Here is a 21,652-nt window from a genome sequence, read left to right on the forward strand (position 1 = left end):
AACCACATTAATCTTACTGATGCTATAAAAAATGGTCAAGCTGCTACAAGTATCAGATACTGCAATGATACTACACTTGCATCTTAAACAAAACAAAAAACCCCACCCACAATAAAATACTTAATCCAACTTCAAAATGCTATGTTTGATACGTTGTGGGCTTCATATAAAAAATTTTCATTGCTACTGTCTTTTCAGTTTCTGTGCATTAAATAAAAGATAGACACACTCTCACGGGAAAATACAAAGACCTTGTGCAAAGTCATCTACAATACAGCAAGGCTGTTTACAGAAATGCAGTAGTAAAAGACTGGATTTGACATCTTTAAACTTACTGTTATGTAAATTACTTTAAAAAGAAAATTGTGACATTAAAAATATAACACGTGATTTCTGAATACTTGTGTTGGTGGTACGATCATCTGGTCAGCCTTGCATTCATTTCTCAAAGAAGAAAATAGTAATACAATAATAAAAGCGTTTATATAGGAGGAACATTCAGAATTTCTTCAAAATTAACACATATACAGTTTTTTCCCATAGGCAAATGGGAGATAGTAACAGTGGAATGTAATGTCCATTCAACTATCAATGACAATATTCAGGACAGTCATGTTAACTTCTCACTCTACTTCTTACTTGGCATTGAAAAAACCATTATTTCCCTGCACATGTCTTCAGCGGGAAAGTTCCTGTGTTGTCAGCTAAATAAGGAAGAGTATTGGCAGTGAATGTGATCCCAGTAGTGAGGCCCACCGTCACGGTCCTTACTGTGAAAGCAGACTCAGCATAACATTTTGAATCACTACAATGTACTGATTCAGCATTTCTGAGATAAGTAATTTAAAAGAATAAATTTAGCATAACATCAGGTTTGAGTCTAATATAAGGGACATCCTTCACAACGAGGAACATTTGACAGGTAGATTTTAAATAAACAGATTTACATACATGCCCACAAACCCTAGTGTAAAAATAAATAAATAAATAATGTGCACTCTCCATGGCTTCATTTAAGTAGCAATAGTTTAAAGAAAATTGCTGTGTAAAGCAAGGAGCCCCTATAGAGTGTCTTCTTGACAGTTCAGTTTAAGTTATTTGCTGCATAAAATAAGGACATGATACGAAATACAGAGGAGAACAGGTCCAAAATATTGGTTTGTCTGAATGACTTGTCTAAATGTAAAAATGGTCTTGTTAAATTACAGATATTACATATACTTACACACATATTAAAGTGGAGTCTTGCCCAAGCTCTGGCTTCATATAGCTTCTCTACAGAAGTCCACAGATCTTGAATTAATGAGAGATTTTGACCACTACACAGCATATCCAATCAGTAACAATTCCAAAAATTTTCTTCAGCTGAACAGCAGAAGAGGTTTCTGTTTTAAGCATTCTGCACATCTTACTAAGACTGAAGAACACCACAAGGAAATGTGGACCAGAAGACAAAAATCCAGTAACTATTATACATTAAAAAAAAAAAAATGCCCTAAAAGACAAAGTAAAAGTTTATACACTCATACTTCACCTACATCACCACATACATTCATCATATGTTGGAGAAAAAAAAAAAAAAACACAACATATTTTATGAATGTGTATTGTTTGCAACTGAGAGTCCAAAAAATAAGCTTCAGAAGAATCTTCATCTTTATTCTTCCATGACTTAAGATTTTCCTTTCTGCAGAAAATTATTGACTTTGAAGATATTTTGGTTGTAAATATGTGCTGTTAATCCAAGTCTAGTCTGTTTTCAAATCCTGTTATAGTGTAACCCATTAGTTATACTAATCATTTTAGAAGATTAGTATAACTGGTAAGTCAATGAATACTGCTGGTTGATTGGGAAGCTATCGATTTTTCTTTTACAAAACATTGAAATCAAATGATTTTCATTCCAAATTCAACCTACACCTCTTAGGATTCCCTTTTTTTCTTGTGATACCCACAGAATCATTTTTAGTGGTTCATTAAAAATGACAATTTAGGTTCTCTCTCAGCAGAGAACAAGACAATGAGATATACAAACTATTTTATATGAGATAATATGTAGATGTTTCCAATCTACATCTTCACCAGCATATTACATCTTATCGTGATATTCTTCAATGAAAATTGTTCAGATGATAGCAAAAGTTTCCATCCTTATACTTTACCAGTCCACATGCAGCTATGTCATTATCTTCTCCCACAACAACCTTACCCTCAACAGTACTGAAATAACAAGATATGGAATTGATATAGTCACAGATGTCTTGAATAACATGCTTTTTGGAATTCTGTTCTCAAAACCATAATAACCAATAAAGCTTCAGTAATGCATTCAATACAGTCTTGATAAAAATACGAGGCATAATTTAACAGTTTTTCCCAACTCTAATCTGATGCAGACTGCAGGTTTAGTTGAGCGAGACGGGAAAAGTTAACTCTTACTTTATAATTTGCATTGATGATTAAGAAAATGTTTGTGGATGAGGCATTTCAACACTGCTTCCTTTGTTTATTTAAGGTAATCACAATAAATTTTTAAAAGAGTCAGTAGAGTAATATGCAGGACAACTTCATGTTTAATATCCAGCTTATCTTTTACTGAAAACCTTATACTTGCAAACTTTATACCTCATACTTACAAACAACAAAGGAGTCATGGATGACATGAAGGTCAAAGCTGTCCTTGGCTTCAGCTATCATGACTTTTGGATTCTGTGAGGGCAAAGCAGGGTAAACAGCATCTGGACTTCAGAAGAGCAGACTCCTTCAGGGATCATCTTGAAAGAGTCCTATGGGATAAGGCCCTGAAAGAGAGAAGGGGTTAAGAAAGCCCACTGATATTCAAGGACCACCTCCAAATTCAAGAGTAGTCCATCCCACAACCCAGGAGGCCTGCATGATGAACAAGAAGATCCTGGAAAAAAATCAAACATAAAAAGGAGTTATGCAGATGTTGGACACAGGGGCAAGTAACCTGGGAGGACCATAGAGACACTGTCAGAACATACATTCTTAACCAGAGACCTGATTAAGAAAGCCAAAGCCCACCTGTAACTGAATCTGGTCAGCGATGTCAAAGGCAACAAGTGTTTCTATAAGTACATAGGTGACACAATGAAGACTGTAGGGGAAATGTGGGCCTGCCACTGAATGAGGAAAGTGACACAGGACATGAAAAAGGCTGGGATACTGAATGCTGCCTTTGCCTCACTCTTTACTAGCAAGACGAGTCTCCAGGAATCCCAGGTACCTGACACCAAGAGAAAAGGCTGCAAGACATACCTTTGATGGAAAAGGATCAAGTTAGAGAATATTTAGGCAAGGTAGATATGCAGTCCACAGTCCCCGATGGGGAACACTGATGGAGCTGGCTGATATCATTGCAAGGTCACTTGATAATCTTTGAACAATCGTAACAATTAGAAGTGCCCAAAGACTGAAGGAAAACAAATGCCAGTCCTATTTTAAAAAAGGGCCACAAGACAGATCCAAGAAACTACAGGCTCATCAGCCTCACCTTGATCCCCAGAAAGGTTATTGAACAGCTAGTCCTAGAAAACACTTTCACACACAAAAAGGACAAGACAGGCATCAGGAATAGTCAGTATGAATTCATCAAAGGGATGGCCATGAACCTGATAACCTTCTGTGATTAAATGACTAGCTTTGTAGTTGAGGGGAATACAGTGGATATTGTCTACCTTAATATCAGTAAGGCTTTTGACACTGTCTCACATAAAATTCTCATAAATGAGCTGTTGATGTGTGGGATGAATGAGCAGTGAGCTGGATTGAAAACTAACTGAATGTCTGGGCCCAGAGGTGGTGATCAGTGGTGCAAAACCAGTACCTAGTGGTATACTTCAGAGGTTAATAATGGGTCCAATACTGTTCAACATGTTTGTCAATGACTTGGATGATGGGACAGAGTGCACTCTCAGCAAGTCTGCTGATGACACCAAACTGGGAGGAGTGGCTGATATGCCAGAGGGTTGTGCTGCCACTCAGAGTGACCTTGACAGGCTGGAGAAATGTGCTGACAGGAACCTTGTGAAGTTCAACAAGGGGGAGACTGAAGTCCTGTACCTGGGGAGGAAAAACCACATGCACCAGTGCATGCTGGGGCCATTCAGATGGAAAGCAGCTTGGCATAAAAGGACCTGGGTTTCCTTGTGGTCACCAAGTTGAACATGAGCCACCAATGTACCCTTGCTGCAAAGAAGGTTAGTGATATCCTGGGGTTTATTAGACAAAACTGGTTGATGGAGATGATCCTTCCCCTGTTTTCAGCACTAGTGAAGTCACATCTGGAGTACCATGTCCAGTTCTGGGCTCCCCAGTACAAGACAGTTATGGCCATACTGGAGAGAGTCCATCAAAGGGCCAAGAAGATGATGAAGGGACTGGAGCATCTCTCCTGTGAGGAAAGTCAGAGAGAGCTGTGACTGTTCAGCCCAGAGAAGAGAAGGTTCATTTAGCTGAATTTTTTATAAACATAATGTACAAACAATCCTGAATGTTAAAACAGATGACCAATGTACTTTAAACTACCTTTACCACTATTCACACAGCTGCATGTATGGTCTGAAATGAATGTTTGAGTTCCACTGCAGTTTCCAATTTTTTAGCTCTTGCTCTCCCTGGTGGATCTGTGTAACATAACACTAATACCTTCTTAAATCTAGATTTTATTCTAAAATGTTAATTAGCACATTTTCTTCACCTCCAGTAAAAGCCTATATTTATGGATGCAACGTTTTTAAGTTAAAAGAAAATTCAGCTACTCTGAACCTCTGTTGCTAAAAGAACTTAGATTTAAAACTTACTATAACTTGCAGTTTAACAGATACATATAAATTAATAGCTATCTACATTTACCAAAACAATTTGGTAAATTAAGCAGTCAATCTGAAACCAAATTGTTATCACAGCAAATTCTCTCTTCTTAAATAAGTACTGAATAAATAAAAGAGAAAATTAGCAGAGAATAAATTCGATTGTAAAGTGTTTTTCTCTGAGTAACTAAAGCATTATTATCTTTAGCTCCTGGGAACACATGAGGATTTCTCCAATGCTCTAGGAAGGGAGGAAATGCTTTTTCTAAGTCTTGTCAGCTGGGGACAAACTGCACATATAGAGAGAGCCTTTAAATTTCTGTCTTTCTTTGCCTAGACAACAACTGTCTCAAGGTCTCAGATCTCTTTTTTTACTGGTACACAGAAGCAATAGATTTTAAATGAGGAGACTCCCTAGCAGAATACCTTTTATCACTGTGGTATTTGTGTTCCGTTAGTTCAGTTGTATGTTTCATAAAGCTCTTTCACCTTGCCAGGCCTGGAACACAGATTTCTGTTTTCCAATAATGTTACGGTATGTTCTGCTTGTTTTCCTAACAGTGTCAGTGCTGAATTACTAGTTTGCTTGGCTAATCTGTCTATATTATCATTGAAGACATGCATGTCTGAAAATCTTTTTTTATATAATTGTTTTGTCAGCCACAAAAGCACTTTGGCTGCTGTTTGACAAATTATACATCCAAAGGCCAAAAGCTCTTGCCAGTTATCTCCTACCTATCTAGATGAAACATCAGAAATAGAAAGAACAACTAAATTGCATGCTATCTGATTTCTTTCCCATTCTGTATATTTGTAACGTGGCCTTCATGAGGGGCAAAACATAGATATAACAATGCGAGGTGAATATCCTCTCACCAGTGGATGAAGATCTGTACTGATCCAATGAACCTCAGCTGTTTTTCCAGTTTTCACCTACTCCAATCTTCTATTCCTTAACTGACAGAGTATACAAAAATAATCCCATTATGTAATTGTTCCTACAAAGTAGATGATAATTGGTCATTTCTTGTAGCACATCCTTCTTTAGTATGCAGGGCAGACTCTTTAGAGAATCATCCAATCATCCTAAATTCTACGGTCAACAGTAGGGGATAGGATAAATTTCTCCATCACCTATTTCTGTTATATATGCTGGAGACACTTTTACAAGAACGTCATACTAAGAATATGTAATCAACACAGAATTAATTTCAACCTGTGAGGGATCTAAACAAATGTTGGCTGGAAAGCGGAAACTACAATAGAGACCTTTGTTAAGTAGGATAGAATCCTTTTAAATATATTTTTTCCCCATTAATATATTTTCATAAGACTTTTGAGTTTTTAAATGCAATTTAGATAAACTGTCTAGCAGATACTGGGAAAAATGTTTTTTTCCCATCACTGGGAATTAAAAATATTACATTTTGAATTTATTTTTCCAATATAAAGTTGAAAATACACTGTTTCTGCCACTCCTCTTGCTGTTATCAATAAACTAGATCAAATACACCAATTGTTCCGAGGAGAAGCAACATTTTTCCAAAAGAGTCCGAACAGTTTTCAGTGACATATTGTAACTTCTTGTAACTTCCCTACATCACCTTAACCCGTCTGGGTTCATCTTTTCACCATTTTCAGGGACTAAATATTTCTTATGTTCTCCTTACCAACTTGTTTGTTTGTTTTCTGATTTCCTCCTTATATATTTTAATTTTTCACTCCTTTCTCATGATGGACATAGCTTGAATTAGGATTTTGAAATGTACACTGCTTGTATGTTGTATTCAAGAAATTAAATGCTGCTTTTACCTATATTGACTCCTTAAATCAGGGGAAATAGATATGAAAGAAGATAGAATCTTTATTTTCTTAATATAATATATATATATATATATATTTAAAAGTTGAACATATTACATTTGTGTTAATAATTCAGCTCCCTTCAGAGAAAACATATTTCTAGCTTTAAAGATTTCATACCTATTACATTTTAGATGCAATCCAGTAGCAATTTATAATTCCTTCTTAAAAAATGGAACTTAACTTTGTGTTGGGTAAAACATTCATATTTTGAAGGAACTTCTGAAGAAAATCCTTAGAATAATTAAATTGTCAACAGCTAATAGCATCAAAACCAGTTTTCGCTGTTCACCATAATTGCCTCAGCAGGAAAAAAAGTATCAATATTGCTTTCTGAAGTTCAATGTAGTTTCCATTCAGTGCACTCTTACTTTGATTTTCTAATATATTACTTTGAAACCTATGAGCTGAGACACTCATTACTTTTGACTACAAATGGCTGCAAAATTGATGGGAAAGCTGATTTAGACAGCACACTCAATAAAAAGCCCCTTTTAAGATGTGTTAGTGACAGAACCTTAGTGACAAAGGATCCATGTATCTTTCCTGCATAATATAAAACCCGAATTCTGTTTTGCAGTTTTTACTTCCCAAGGAGATACAAGCAGATTTGAAGATTATAGTCACATCTCCAACATAATCATATTCACTTTAAAAACATCTGTAGTGTACACAGAAGTATATCTCAGAATTATATAATACTTATCATAAAGATGTTTGTATATGTTGGAAACAGTTAAAAAAAAAAAAAAAAAGGGTACAAGAAGCAAAATTAAATATAAGAAATTGAGGAGAAAAATGCAGAGACAATTTCTACATATAAAACACGAGTGTACCAAACAAAGAACAGCAAGAGAATGAAACTAATAAACAAATACTTATACATTATTCCATTTATCTATTTTCAATCAGCTAAAGCAATCAAGACATTATAAATAAAAGGAACTCTGAATTTACTGTAGAAGCTAATCTGCAAAACTGATTAAAAATCGCTTTAACCTAACTTGTTAACAGAGAATATCTCTCTCTGTAGAAACATTTAATCTATCTCTGAATGAATCCTGTAAATAATCACACTTTTCTTCATTCAGAAAATTGTTAAATTGTTTTTAAATACAGAACTGAAGAAGCATAACTCATAAAGAGTATTTCAGAAAAGAAAGGCCTTATTCCCCAGAGTATTTCCATTGTCATTAAAACTTAAGTATTGTGCATCTAGAAAATAAATGGCATATTCTGTTCAGAAGAGAACATCATCTTGACTCTTTCCATGCATTGGAAGAGTCGACTAAAAGATTAAATACATATATGAGCAAAGGAAATCAGAGGAGCATTCACAAATTTTCATCATTCAACACATTCTCTGCAATGTGAGGTATTTGATCCTTTAAGTTCACCTTTGGACAGATTCCTACAGGAGGCAGAATACTGATACAGGAAGATAAAATCTGCATTTATATGTTTCAATAAAAGTTACAGAACCTGTGTTTAGAAAGAGTTGTATATTATGTTACACTGATTTTCACTGTATTAAAACCCGGTAGGATAATTCTCTGGTATATCTTATGTTTCATGCCTTGCAGTGCGTGGAAAGAGTTTTTCTGTTTTGTTTTGTTTTGATTTGTTTTGTTTTGTTTTTAATAAAGCATTATGTGAAAGCTGAATAGTTAGTAGCGCATGTCTGAAGTTTGTTTTATTTATTCTCAAATGAGAATCACCTGAAGGGGCATTCAGATCCTCCCTACAACCTCTTCTTGCATTTTTTTCTTTTTTTCCTGCTGAAAGAATCAGCACTCTGTGTCAGATACGTTTATACTGATAGGCTGAATAAGGCTTTCTCTATGTCTACTCTTGCTGTTTTAGAGGACAACATCCTATCTCTCCTACTTATTTAAGCACAGACTTACTACTATAGTGTCATAATGTATATGATGGACAAGCATATCCTGATAAAATATTAATATATTCAGAACCTTAAAACTGTGAGTAGCCTTAGTCTCAGCACTTCACTTATATGTGGACACAAAGTTTGTGGACCCTCAGGGTTAGAACTTTGAACCTGAGGCTAAATTTCATTTTCAGTGAAGTTCCAGATATGTAAATTCTCAGTAAGTGAAGAATGTCTAACAAACTGATGTTGTTCTAAGTATTCACAAGTCTTTCTCTGAGAAATGCTCAGAGCTATTTACCTCTTTCCATCAGCTACACAGTGGATTTACCAAATGTAAAACCCTGAGTAAAGTATCTGTAGAAATATGATACAGAATAGGTAATACTACAGTTCTAAGGTTTTCATTCAAACAGTTTTGTTAACCCAGATTACTATTTTATTCCAACAAATAAAAGTCAGCTATACAAAAATGGGGGTTGTAATGACGCACAATAATTGTGTTTTATAAATAAATGGATGATCTTGCCCCTGTACTCGGCACTGGTGAGGCCGCCCCTCGATTCCTGTGTTCAGTTTTGGGCCCCTCACTACAAAAAGGACATTGAATGACTCAAGCGTGTCCAGAGAAGGGCAACGGAGCTGGTGCAGGGTCTGGAGCACAGGTCGTACGAGAGCGGCTGAGGGAACTGGGGGTGTTTAGTCTGGAGAAGAGGAGGCTGAGGGGAGACCTCATCGCCCTCTACAGCTCCCTGAAAGGAGGTTGCAGAGAGCTGGGGATGAGCCTCTTTAACCAAGTAACAAGGGATAGGACAAGAAGTAATGGCCTCAGGTTGTACCAGGGAAGGTTTAGACTGGAAGCATTTCTTTACAGAACAGGTTGTTAGGCGTTGGAATGGGCTGCCCAGGGCGGTGGTGGAATCCCCATCCCTGGAGGTGTTTAAGAGTCGGGTTGACATAGCGCTGAGGGATATGGTGTAGTTGGGAACTGTCAGTGTTAGGTTAATGGTTGGACTAGGTGATCTTCAAGGTCCTTTTCAACCTAGTTGATTCTGTGATTCTGTGATTATTACTTGTAAACAATATGTGAAATGGAGTTCAAAATCCTTTGTCATATGTTAACAAAAAAAGTATACACTACAATTGATTACTGTAATTTTGCAGGGGAGGGGGAATAACTTTTTTTTTTTTTTTTTTTAAGTGTAATATCAACTTTGCATTAGTTTTCTGGGTTTCAAGTTTTCTGGAACCTCATGATGTGCATAGACAACCAACAAAACAGTCTGTGGACTACTGAAATATACTGGACTTATATATGAAACCTGCGAAGTCACTTTTTAATTGCTGTACCAATTGCCAAAAAAACCCGTATTGCAGAAATATTTTATTATTTGTCTTGCATCTTATTCTGTCCATTAAGCAATTTTTTTAATATCCATTATAAACCATCACAACTAACTTCAGTATTGTGAAGGATCATTACAAAATTATGCTTGAAGTTGCAGTTTTATCAAAGAATTAATCTGTTAACTAAAGATAATACAGTTCTTCAAGTCCAGCTAACTGTCCTATGATTCAATTTATCTTTCAGTCCAGGGCTAAAAATTGCTGTATGCTACCTAGCCTTCCTTTAATTTTGCCTTTCATATTCCATTTATTTATCTTATTCCTCTCTTCTAAGCTTTTTTTTTTTTTTTTTCCCTTGATTTTTTTGTTGTTGTGTTTTGTTTTTTTTCTCACAAACAGGAGCCGTTTTGGTAAAACTTCACAAAAAAAGAACAGAAAGGCATCAATTTTCTCTTATATAGAAACAGATTTTAAGATAAATATTTCTGGATACACATATAAAGTGCAGATAAGAGGAAAAACATTTTTAATATAACATAGCCATAACTCAGAAAATGTTGACCAGAGACATTGTGGAGTTCATCCTGGGTGACACTTAAAACCCAATCAGAAACACCGCTGAGCAACCTGCTCTAACTGACCCTGGTCTGAGCAGGGGTTGGACTAGCGGATGTCCAGATATACCTTCCAAACAAAACTGTCCTATGACTCTATATGACTGGAAGTCTTTGCTTCAGTGTCAGGGCTGCTTTGCAGAGAATGTCCCATAGGTGATTCTGGAAACTGATAGTGAAAACAGCATTCAAATTAGCATTAAATTTGATGCCATGGCAAAGAGCAGTAACCATTCAAATAGATTCAAAAGTCTTTAGACTATTTATGTAATTGGGACAATAGAGGGTAAATGCAGTTCAGTATAAAAAATTAGAAATAATTTGTTTGACAAGTTTCTAATGCTGGTCAAATTTTATTAAATGAAACATGGAACATAATGATCTGAAAAAGTTTTTATGTTGCTATTCTGAAAAGGAAAAAACAAACAAACAAGCAAATATTCTGCAAGTGAAAAAGTATTGGAAATATACTGTGTTTACAATCACCATTTTTTATTAACAGGGGAATACTGATTTTACTCTGTAAACTTTCAGCCAATTTTGCAAAGTAGACTTAGTCTCTTAATGTCAATATGCCAAACTAAAAGTTAATATTAATGCCACTATGATGCTCTTGCAGTATCTCATTATCTCATAACCACTCATCAGCTTTTCTTTACTGCACCATGATTAGATAGAGAAGTGTTATGAACAGAAATGACAGTAAACAAGACACCAGGTATAGATATTAATTTTTTTGCTCAGAGATTCTGAGGAGGTCAGAAACTCAGAGTCCTCTTACAGAGGTGTCCAAATTAGTTCATCCTCTCTACACTATATATTGCACACAAAATTCTGTACATATACATGTGTATACATACACATGTGTTTCTATATACATACACATGTGATTTTTCCTTTATTTTTTATTACTGATTGCCATGTTCTAGAAAAAAATATTTTCTAGGAATGTTGCTCATTGCAACAAAAAATAGCCTGAAGGCCTCAAGCATCCATGTCCTAGTCCAATACTCTCTGACCAGGTTCTTTTAGATACTTCACAGATGGAGGGTGTACTGCTTAATATGAAATTTACTTATTTTTAAGTTAGTTGTTGTTACACAAAATTTCTGATTTAGCAGAGTGATACAAAATATACTGCATGACACAATCAAATACATGTTACACTTGGCAAAATACAGTAATTGCAATACACAATTTGATCACAATACCAGTGGGATTCCTATTAGTGGTCTCCATAATATGCTGTCACTGTCACAGTGCTGGGCATTCCCAGCCACCAAGAGGAATACATGCGTTCAAACCAGCTCAATCTCATTGCTCTCATCAAAATTCTTTTGCTAGTTGTGTAGTTATTATACTCTATGTTGGGCTAAGACATGTATATGTACTTCTCCCATGTTGCTCCGTCTAATCTAACTTCACACTCTTTTAATTAACTCAGTGAGAAACATTTACACTAGCACTTGATACACTCCTTTGTTGATAGCTTCTTATCAAAAGCAAAGGCCACCCTCAGCCTTTTGTCATACTGACACACACTGTTGCTATTGAACATAGAACGGAGTCACTGATTTCAGCAACAATATATCTGCCTTTCTGGGATTAACTAAAACTTCATAAACTAGTGAAGGCAATTAATGTAACATACAAGAGGTTTTCCAAGCAGAAGGCTAGGCTGACAACTTCAAAAATCTTCAAGAGGAAGGTACTATTATCCTCTAATTGAAAATAGAGTGTAGCTTTATTCTACCTTGATGTCTTCAGAATCCACAGGCATACATTGTCAGAAAACTTCTTGTTTCTATGGACAGCTCAGCTACTGAAAAAAAAGCAGGCAATTGCAAATGCACAGATAAGTGACCAAGCTATGCAGCATGTCAGCCCAGAGGCCCATCAGTACAGCATTCTGTCTTCAACAGTAGCTAAAAGGAGATTACTGTGAAGCAGCATAGTAATAGGACCCACATGCAGTGATATTTTCACAGACTATTCTGCCAGCCTCCAGCAATCTGCAGATTCCTGAGCCTGAAGTTATATTTTTATTTTTTAATGGCCATCAAGGGAATTATTTCCCCCATAAATTTTTAACAACCACAATGCCTTGTGACAAGGAGATCCACACCTTAATTATACACAGTTAGAAGCCACTAAGAGGCAGTTGGACTGATTTCTGCTCTTTCTTTAATAGCTACGTCTGTGCTAATTTGTACTACTTTCCCCAGTCCAAACTTCTATTTTATTCTGCAGATTCATAATTAATTAATTCAGTGTCATCGTTCTTAGATGTCTTTCATTCATCCTCTAATAAAAACATTTTGGTAATGACTAACTATGTTTGTGCAGATTATATAACTGATATACTATGACGGATTTTCAGAAGAGCTGGTTTAACTTAGTTTAACAAGGAATTGATTCAAATCCAGATGAATTTTTTTTGGTCAAACTGTGTGAGATAGACACTTATTTTAAACTATTAAGTGAAAAATGAAAATAGAATAAAAAATGTTTTCTACAACACAGTTCTTATTTTCTTTATAGCTCATGCTGTCAGCAACATTCAAATAAGAATAAAAGATTCTCTTTGGCTTGTAATGGAGCTGTTTGTCATTTCTTTTTTCTGATGTTATTTTCAATATAACTTTCAAGTATACAAGTAGCTACCACAAGGTAAATCATTATATTGGACTCAGGAAGCTTGTTTGATGCTACACTTTTTCATAAGCTACATTTATGATTTAGAAGTTTAATTCCCACTTACATTAAATGAAACAGTCCTGTGAAAGGAGACAACAAGATATGGTTGTCATGCCCACAAAAAAAAGAGTCATTATTCAGAATTCTATCTTTGACAGTTACAATTATTTTCTTGGGTATATGAAGCATTTTTTCTTACAGACAATTACTATTTAATTATTAATATATTATAGAAAATCTCTAGAATGAGAAATTAAGGTAAATGTAGCCCATAGTCTGTAGCCATAACATGAGTTTGGCAATACCTGAGTTATGTGAACTGAGGTTAAAATTTCTACTTTGATTACCGAGACAAAGTTTGAACCTGAGGCTATGGCTATGATCTGCTACATCTGTATTTCAAATTATTAAACAAAATAAAGGCAGAGACCAGTGCTTGACTCCATACATAAGTGACATGGGTAAACTCAAGTTGAAGCTAGGTGGAACTCATCCCTTTTACAACTGGTTGGATACATCCATAATATATTGACGTTAGTTAAGTTTCATCTCAGTTCATGCAGTACTGACAGTCTGCTCCTAACAGCCTGACCCTTTACCGATATCAGCAGCATGGGCAGGATGTCGTTCACGTTATCCATGTAAGATGTGATTCTCTCAAATCACACTGGTGGAGTCAAGGGTCAGCACAACTCTTAACTTAATCCAAAATGTATTTGCATATTTGGTTGTTGTTGCCATATTACCAGGATACTAAGTGTCCCTGGCATTCTGCCAGAGCTATAGCATCACTTATGATCCTGTATTTGCTATTGGTGATCGGGTGAGTTGTTGTATGGGCATGTTGTTGCTCATCTTTCTTACTGCCTCAGTAAAACATTTTATAAGGTGTTGTCAGACTCCATTACTGTTCACACCACAGGTACCCAGTCATAACTGTTATTTTTAATGTTTTTCACACCAAAATGTCTGAAACGTAAGGATTTAGTTGTATGCATTGAGCAGTGCTTCTAAGGAAGAGGGTATACGTTGCATGTTTTTAGAGACTGGGAGATAAAACTTCAGAACATGTGGGAGTATATGTGAAAGTGCAAAGTATTCTGGCATTAATATTAGAGGACCATGTAGAGATGAAGGGGTCAGTCCAGTTGCAGTGGAATCCTCTTGCCTTTTGGGAGCTGTAACTGAAGGGAATTGTGATCCAGGCTGTGCCCAGTCATTATCTTGAAAAGACATAACTGAAATGGCCTGAAACAATTAAGCAGTGTGGAAGATCTGCATCCAGAGCCTGACTTAATTCACTGGTGCTCTTTTACCTACTCAGACCGTGACAGTATAGTTTGAGGGTGCCACCAAGACCACCAAATGGTTTAGTGTCACCAAAAGGAGCAGTCCTGTTCTCAAAGCATTGTTCTTCATTCCTTCTCTACTGTCAGTTCAGTCCCTTTTTCTAGCCCTGCCTCATGCCTGACAAATATGTTACTAAACCAGCTTAATTTGCATCCACTCCATACCTTATGTCCAGATTCTTCACATCTTTTACTTAGCTTCAAAAAGAACATTGATGGTTTTGATTCTGTACAGTAGCTTTTGTTTGCTTTTTTTTTAGCGTTTTTTTTTTGTTTGTTTGTTTGTTTTTTTGTTGTTGTTTTGTTTTGTTTTGTTTTTTCCAGATTAGTTATGTTGATTCAGGACAGAGATAACACTGCAAAAAGGTTTTTGAAACACTTGCCACTGAACATGATCCAGCAGTGTGCCCAGGGGGCCAAGAAGGCCAATGGCATCCTGGCTTGTGTCAGCAATAGCGTGGCCAGCAGGGACAGGGAAGGGATCTTACCCCTGTCCTCGGCACTGGTGAGGCCGCCCCTCGATTCCTGTGTTCAGTTTTGGGCCCCTCACTACAAAAAGGACATTGAATGACTCGAGTGTGTCCAGAGAAGGGCAACGGAGCTGGTGCAGGGTCTGGAGCACAGGTCGTACGAGAGCGGCTGAGGGAACTGGGGGTGTTTAGTCTGGAGAAGAGGAGGCTGAGGGGAGACCTCATCGCCCTCTACAGCTCCCTGAAAGGAGGTTGCAGAGAGCTGGGGATGAGTCTCTTTAACCAAGTAACAAGCAATAGGACGAGAGGGAATGGCCTCAAGTTGCACCCGGGAAGGTTTAGACTGGATATTAGGAATAATTTCTTTACAGAACATGTTGTTAGGCGTTGGAATGGGCTGCCCAGGGAGGTGGTGGAATCCCCATCCCTGGAGGTGGCTAAGAGTCGGGTTGACAGCGCTGAGGGATCTGGTGTAGTTTGGAACTGTCAGTGTTAGGTTAATGGTTGGACTGGATGATCTTCAAGGTCTTTTCCAACCTAGATGATTCTGTGATTCTGTAACATTTTTCACCAGAACAAATTAAGAATTTTTTTTTTTTTTTAAATCAAGTTGTCCAAGTTGCCCAGAAAAATCAAAATTACTCTGCATATTCCCTGTCTCCTGAAGTTTAAGATTAGAATATAACTGTGAAAAAGATAAATGACTTGACTTACATCCCAGCTGCAGTTCATTGATTTCCTTTTTAATCTAAAAATTAACCTCCAAAAATACAGCACTGTACTACAGCTTAAGACAAAGTAACCTATTGTAAGGCTGTGGATGTCAACACAAGGAGAGCAGCAAAAAATATTTAAGTAATTAAGAGCAAACACCAGAGGATGTGTATGAGTTAGAAATGAAAGGAATTTACTATTAAAAAAAAAACCCAAACTTGCAAATGTTTATGCATTCATTAAGAATTTATTTAAATTCTATCTCAGAATGAAATAACAAACAATACATGGCTAACATACACTGACTACAAGAGAACTCTTCATTAATTATAGTTTTAGAACTGAAAGCAAAAATACAGGATAAGAAATTATATAGTAGAGGAAATAAAATGGAGCAGAATTCAATTTCTGTAAATTTTCCTTAATTTAAATGAAAAATACTGCTATTTTATATTTCATAAAATATATTTTAGCTTTTTAACTTTCTATAACATCACCTTAAATATAGTTTAATTTTTACTTCTCAAAAATTTTATATAAGAGGCAAACATGGTACTAATACTTTTTAGCAAAGCATTAAGGTTTTACACCAACAGAGGATCAGGGATTATGAAGTATTCATTATAATTGAGTACTTATTAAGCATTCCAAACACCATTAATATTTCTAAGACATAAGCCAAACTCTAGTGATGTTAATTACATGAATCACCTCATTATCTTCTCTGGGACTGGCATAAATGAGTTAGACAATTAAGGTTGTTCTTTTTTAAACAGATAAATCTGTATCAACATACAGATTAGTAGTGATGGGTAGATTGAAATGAAATCCCATTACTTTTCTAAATTGCTTCATTTTATTTTCCTATAAAGAAAAATCAAATATATTATTTTCACAGTAATACAAAATATAATTTTCTGGTTAAATCAGCTTCAAGAAATTCTGGTTTCCTGGGCGTTCTTTTTCTCATTTTTTCCTTTTCTTAAAAAAAAAAAAAAAAATATCAGAAAGCTCTGTAATGAACTTTTCTACATGAACTTGTAAATTCTTAATTTATTGTGGAATACCCTGAACATAACAGATGGGAAGAAAAGTATTGCCCTACACAGCCAAGAGGAAAATACCATAAAAGATAGAGATATTGGCAAAATGACTAAAGATCACTCAACCCATCAAAGTCCTTTTTAGCACTGCATGTCTCCTAGGATGCTATCTAACTGCTGCAACTGTTCCAATGCTTCTGACTCAACAATATGCTTCATAGGCTGTTCTACATGTTTATGAGTCTCTGCACAATCAAATGCTTTTTTGACATCTGCTCTTTCTTTTTTTTCTGTTTAAAATCTGAGCAGCTTTTTTATTAAATCTACTTTAATTTAAAGTTATACAAATTGTTAGGTAGGTTCTTTCTTTCTTTCTTTCTTTCTTTCTTTCTTTCTTTCTTTCTTTCTTTCTTTCTTTCTTATTCTCCATCTATGGTGATCCAAATTATACCTCAACTTTTTTTATTAAGTTAAAATGATTGAATATATGGGTTTAAAACTATTCAAAATGCTTTTAGAGTTAAGAATCTTTCCTTTGGTCTTCTTTGAATCTTCTGCAGCTAACATATTCTTCTTGGACTGTAGATATTAGAACTGGCTGTGGTATTCCATTATTAGTTCGACTCATGCATGGTGCAGAACTGTCCTTCTCATTCATCAGTACTATTCTCTTCATTCAATCTTTAATATTTACCAAAATCATACTGGCTTAGTCACTTTTATTTGTTTCAGATTATATTGATTTTGTCTTATTTCAGATAGTTCCAGAAAATAAATGAGAAGCTTCTCTTCCTTTAGAAGTGTAAAAAGCCATGGAAAATGTCTGTTTCTGAAATTATCACTTCTCCTTAGAAGAAATAAAAGCTACTCTTTCTACAGTGTGCATATTTCAGTTTTCTTGTTTCTTGAAATCTTCTAATAAGACAACATAAATGCAACCTTTGAATTATAGTATTCTTAATGTGTTTGAGAAAAGTCCCTTTGAAGTCTGGTGAAAAAAAGTACAGGGAGAACCTTTCATAATATTTCTGATATAGATTTCTCTTTTATTAAGTGACTCTTGTTCACAAAATGGAATCTCTTTGTTGCCATAGTTCATACAGGTTTTGCTGTTAATTGGGTATCAGCCTTGCTGGAATTTTAAATAAGCTTTTACAGATATTGCTTTCTGCAATGTTATTATATTGTAGGTTAGCGAAGATTTTCTGTCCAGAGTGTAGATTTCACAGTCTTAGCACTATCCTGAAAGTAAGAAACAAAATGTAAAAAAGTGACATTTCTTAATTTTCTTGGTTTTAAAACTTAAATACATATATATAGGTATGCATTCATATATGCATAAATCTACTATGTGTTTCAGAGTTTTTAGTTTAATTTCATTGTTACAGAAAAGAGTAGGATGCTGTTCTGGTGATCAAGGATATCAGTTAAACTCAGACACCAGAGTGAAAAGAGTAGGCTGATTTTACTGTTAATAATTAAAGGATTAAGTACTACAGAAAAAAAAAGCAGTAAGAAAAATACAGAATAGTTCACTTAATTATTACTACATAGAGTTAAGCAAGGCAATGCACCTAATCATTACTATACAATGGGGAGAATAGTGATTAAGAAAGATCCATCACCACTTGCATACGTTACCATCACCCAGACCCGCAGTGGCTGGGCAGCCCCGGTTACAGCGAGGGTTTGGGGAGCCTGTCCCGGCAAGGGGGAAATCCTGCCCGGTGCGTCCAGCCGTAGGTGAGGCTTCCAAAGTCATGTAAAGAGGGTCCAGCCTTATATACCAAAAAACTCTGAGCAGAAACATCTGGTTTCATTCTCCTGTTGGATTCCACCCAAAGCCTGGCCAGAGCTTAAGGGAGGGAACCAAGGGAGTTTCTAACAAGGCCAAATACGTGGGTTCTCAACCTTGAACAAGGCTAAACAAGAGAAGCTGGATACATTCTCTCAACATTTCATCCTCATTACTAATTACATTTTGAGTAAGCTACATCTTTCACTAGTACATATTTTGTTAATGATCAGATACTACTTAATAAATACTAATGGTAATACAGATTTTACTAACTAGCAGATACTAATAAGGGATAATGTTTGGTTGTGATGTTCATCTAGAGGTCAACTTTGGATTAGGGCCTATTATTCAGGCCCTAGCACTACAGATGCTTAAAGACTTTTTTGGGTTTTTGTAAATCCTAATAATTTTGGTGGTTTTATCTTTAAAAATCTAACAGTTCTCCAATATCTAAAAAATGTGGTATGTGTATACATGTGTGTGTATTTAGAAAAAGATAGATATAGATAGAACAATAGAATAATAAATAGATAAGAACGATTAGATACTTAAATAACTTGTCTATGGAGGAAAAGAAAATATGTTATGAAACAGAAATATGAGATATGAGTTCTGGTGGCAGCACCAGTGAGGAAGTAGCAGCACTGGCTCCAGTTTGATCTCATTGCCTGATTACACCATTAGTGTTCATAAAAGGCTTTAACTCTGTTTTTCTTGCCTCACTGAAACCTGTGAAGCTTTTCAGAGCTACTGCAGATACATTTGCCTAGGCTTTCATTTTGACATAAAAACACTAAGTAATTTCTCTGTGGAATCATTTTTCACATCCAAAATGGGCAAAGAGAATAGGATTTCACTGCATGTTATGGAGTGGCTGTTGATAATTGGCCTTAGCTATTTTATTTCATTTAGTTTTTGTTTCCAGCATCTACTTTTTGCAGAAAGAGACTTCTACTTTAAAAATAAATTCATTATGTTAAATGCTGTATTTTTAAAATACTTTTCAATTGATCCCTTCCTGTTAGGGAGAATAAAAAATGTGTGCAATGGAAAACAAAGTAAAATTTAAAAACACACGCACAAATAGATTAACTGAACTCCTTTTTCTTCTTATGAAATTAGTTACTATTAATGAGTATTTGAGTATCCAAACCCAAATATTTCTACATGCTGAATATATCATGGAGTTAAATGAGACTAAGGGAACTTGCTGTTAGGAAAAAAATTAAAGGCATGATGACAAAGGAGAACAGTGGAATGAAGATTAAACAAATGGGATAGATTAAACTATAAAAGTGTCTTTTCTACAATAAATTTTGAAGTGCTTAGTACATAGACCTAGTACAGTCATATAAAGAATGTAAAGTAGCTGATAACACTTCGTCTCCTCCCCAAAATGTGTATCTTTTAAGAATTATCTTTGAACTTCATTCTGTAATACCATCAACTTCTGGTATTTGAAGAATAATTTGGCCTTATACCTTATTACTAAATTATAGAGCAAAGAGTTCACTGCATGAGTGTTTACTGAAGATATATTACATTTAAAAAACTACCCTTTAACTATAAAAATACTAAAGAGCCAGTTCTGATGTTTGTAATTGAATTTCAGAAACAAATCCTCTGACAGGTTCATTTGCAGAATTAACTACTATTCGCTTCACCATAGTTTGGCCCAAAGTGCTGCAGCACAGAGTGTTTCTAACACAAATCTCAGTGTCTCTTTCTAGTTCTTCCACACTAAGATATTTGGGAGTCTTTCCTAAGATATTATAACTTGATAAAGCAAAGCTGCTCAAATGAAATTTTCAATTGAAAAGTCCCAAAAGCACATCAGTGAGAAATGTGTCTTTGGTTCAAATTAAAAGAAAAAAAAAAAAAAATTATTTGAGCATACCGCTGTTTTGGTAGAAAACGATCTTCCCTAAATGTTACTTACTGGTTGAATGTTCAGATGTTCGTTTATTGTCTTTAAGATATCATTGGTATGTAATGACATTAAAACACAAAGTTGAAAAGTGACAGGTTTCTTGTATATTCGAACACAAGGTTGTTGCTTTCAAGTAGCAGTCACAACTACTGATTCACAGGGACTCTAAGCAGAGCCTAATATTGGCCACTTCCCATTTTCACTGTTTTCTAACTTATGTAGAAGGACTTTTTCCTTGGCCAGAAACCAGCATTTTCCTGTTTGCTGCCCTTAAAATTAGCTCTGCATGGCACTAAAACAGGATTTTAAAATGTTAATTTAAGATCACCCTAGCATATACAATTCATATGTAGTGTATGAACAAAAAGATCCATTTTGAAATTTTGTTTTCTTTATGATCTAAAGTCCCATACTAGAGGATGAAAAGGAATAAATGTTACCATTTTGTAGAACTCTGAAGTACTGAATGAATACATCTGCACAGTGCTTCAGTGATCCTTCTAAGCATCTGAAAGGCATTGAACTCTGTACTAAGAAACCACTTGTTTGTTGCTATTCTTGCTAAAATGTATTAATTTCACTTCATGTTGTCCGTTTCTCTTAAGGTGAATGTAATTGTTTCATGGGTAAAAAACGCAATAATACCCATCAGTAATGTAATCTGTTAATGTAGAATTAATTTTGTATTATATAAACCCTCAGTAAAGTATATTGACAGTCAAGAAGGTGTTAATCATTTCATAAACTAAGCCATTATCACGAAGTGTTCCCAGGCTCTGGGACAGACCTTTTATCTAGCTAATTTGAGCGACAATCCCAGGCACAGTCTGGCTTGGACCAGCTGACACTCTGCACCTCCACGCAGGCAAGGACCCAGTCCCTGTTGGGTGGTTGTTGGTGCACTCGTTTGGAGAGCAAGAGTGCAGGCACAAACCTTTCTGTGGCAGTTGGCTTTGGTGTCAGAAAATGGCCCTGGACATGTTTAATTTGTTAGCCCTGACAAGTATGATTAAGTACCAAAGAGTAAATGCATTTTGTTCCTTGAAACAGCCTTTAAAGTTATGAGAATTTCGTGGAAAATGACCTTTTAAACTTACTGGTGTGTAA

The sequence above is a fragment of the Athene noctua genome, chromosome 1 (assembly GCF_965140245.1).
Source record: "Athene noctua chromosome 1, bAthNoc1.hap1.1, whole genome shotgun sequence".
Lineage (NCBI taxonomy): Eukaryota > Metazoa > Chordata > Aves > Strigiformes > Strigidae > Athene > Athene noctua.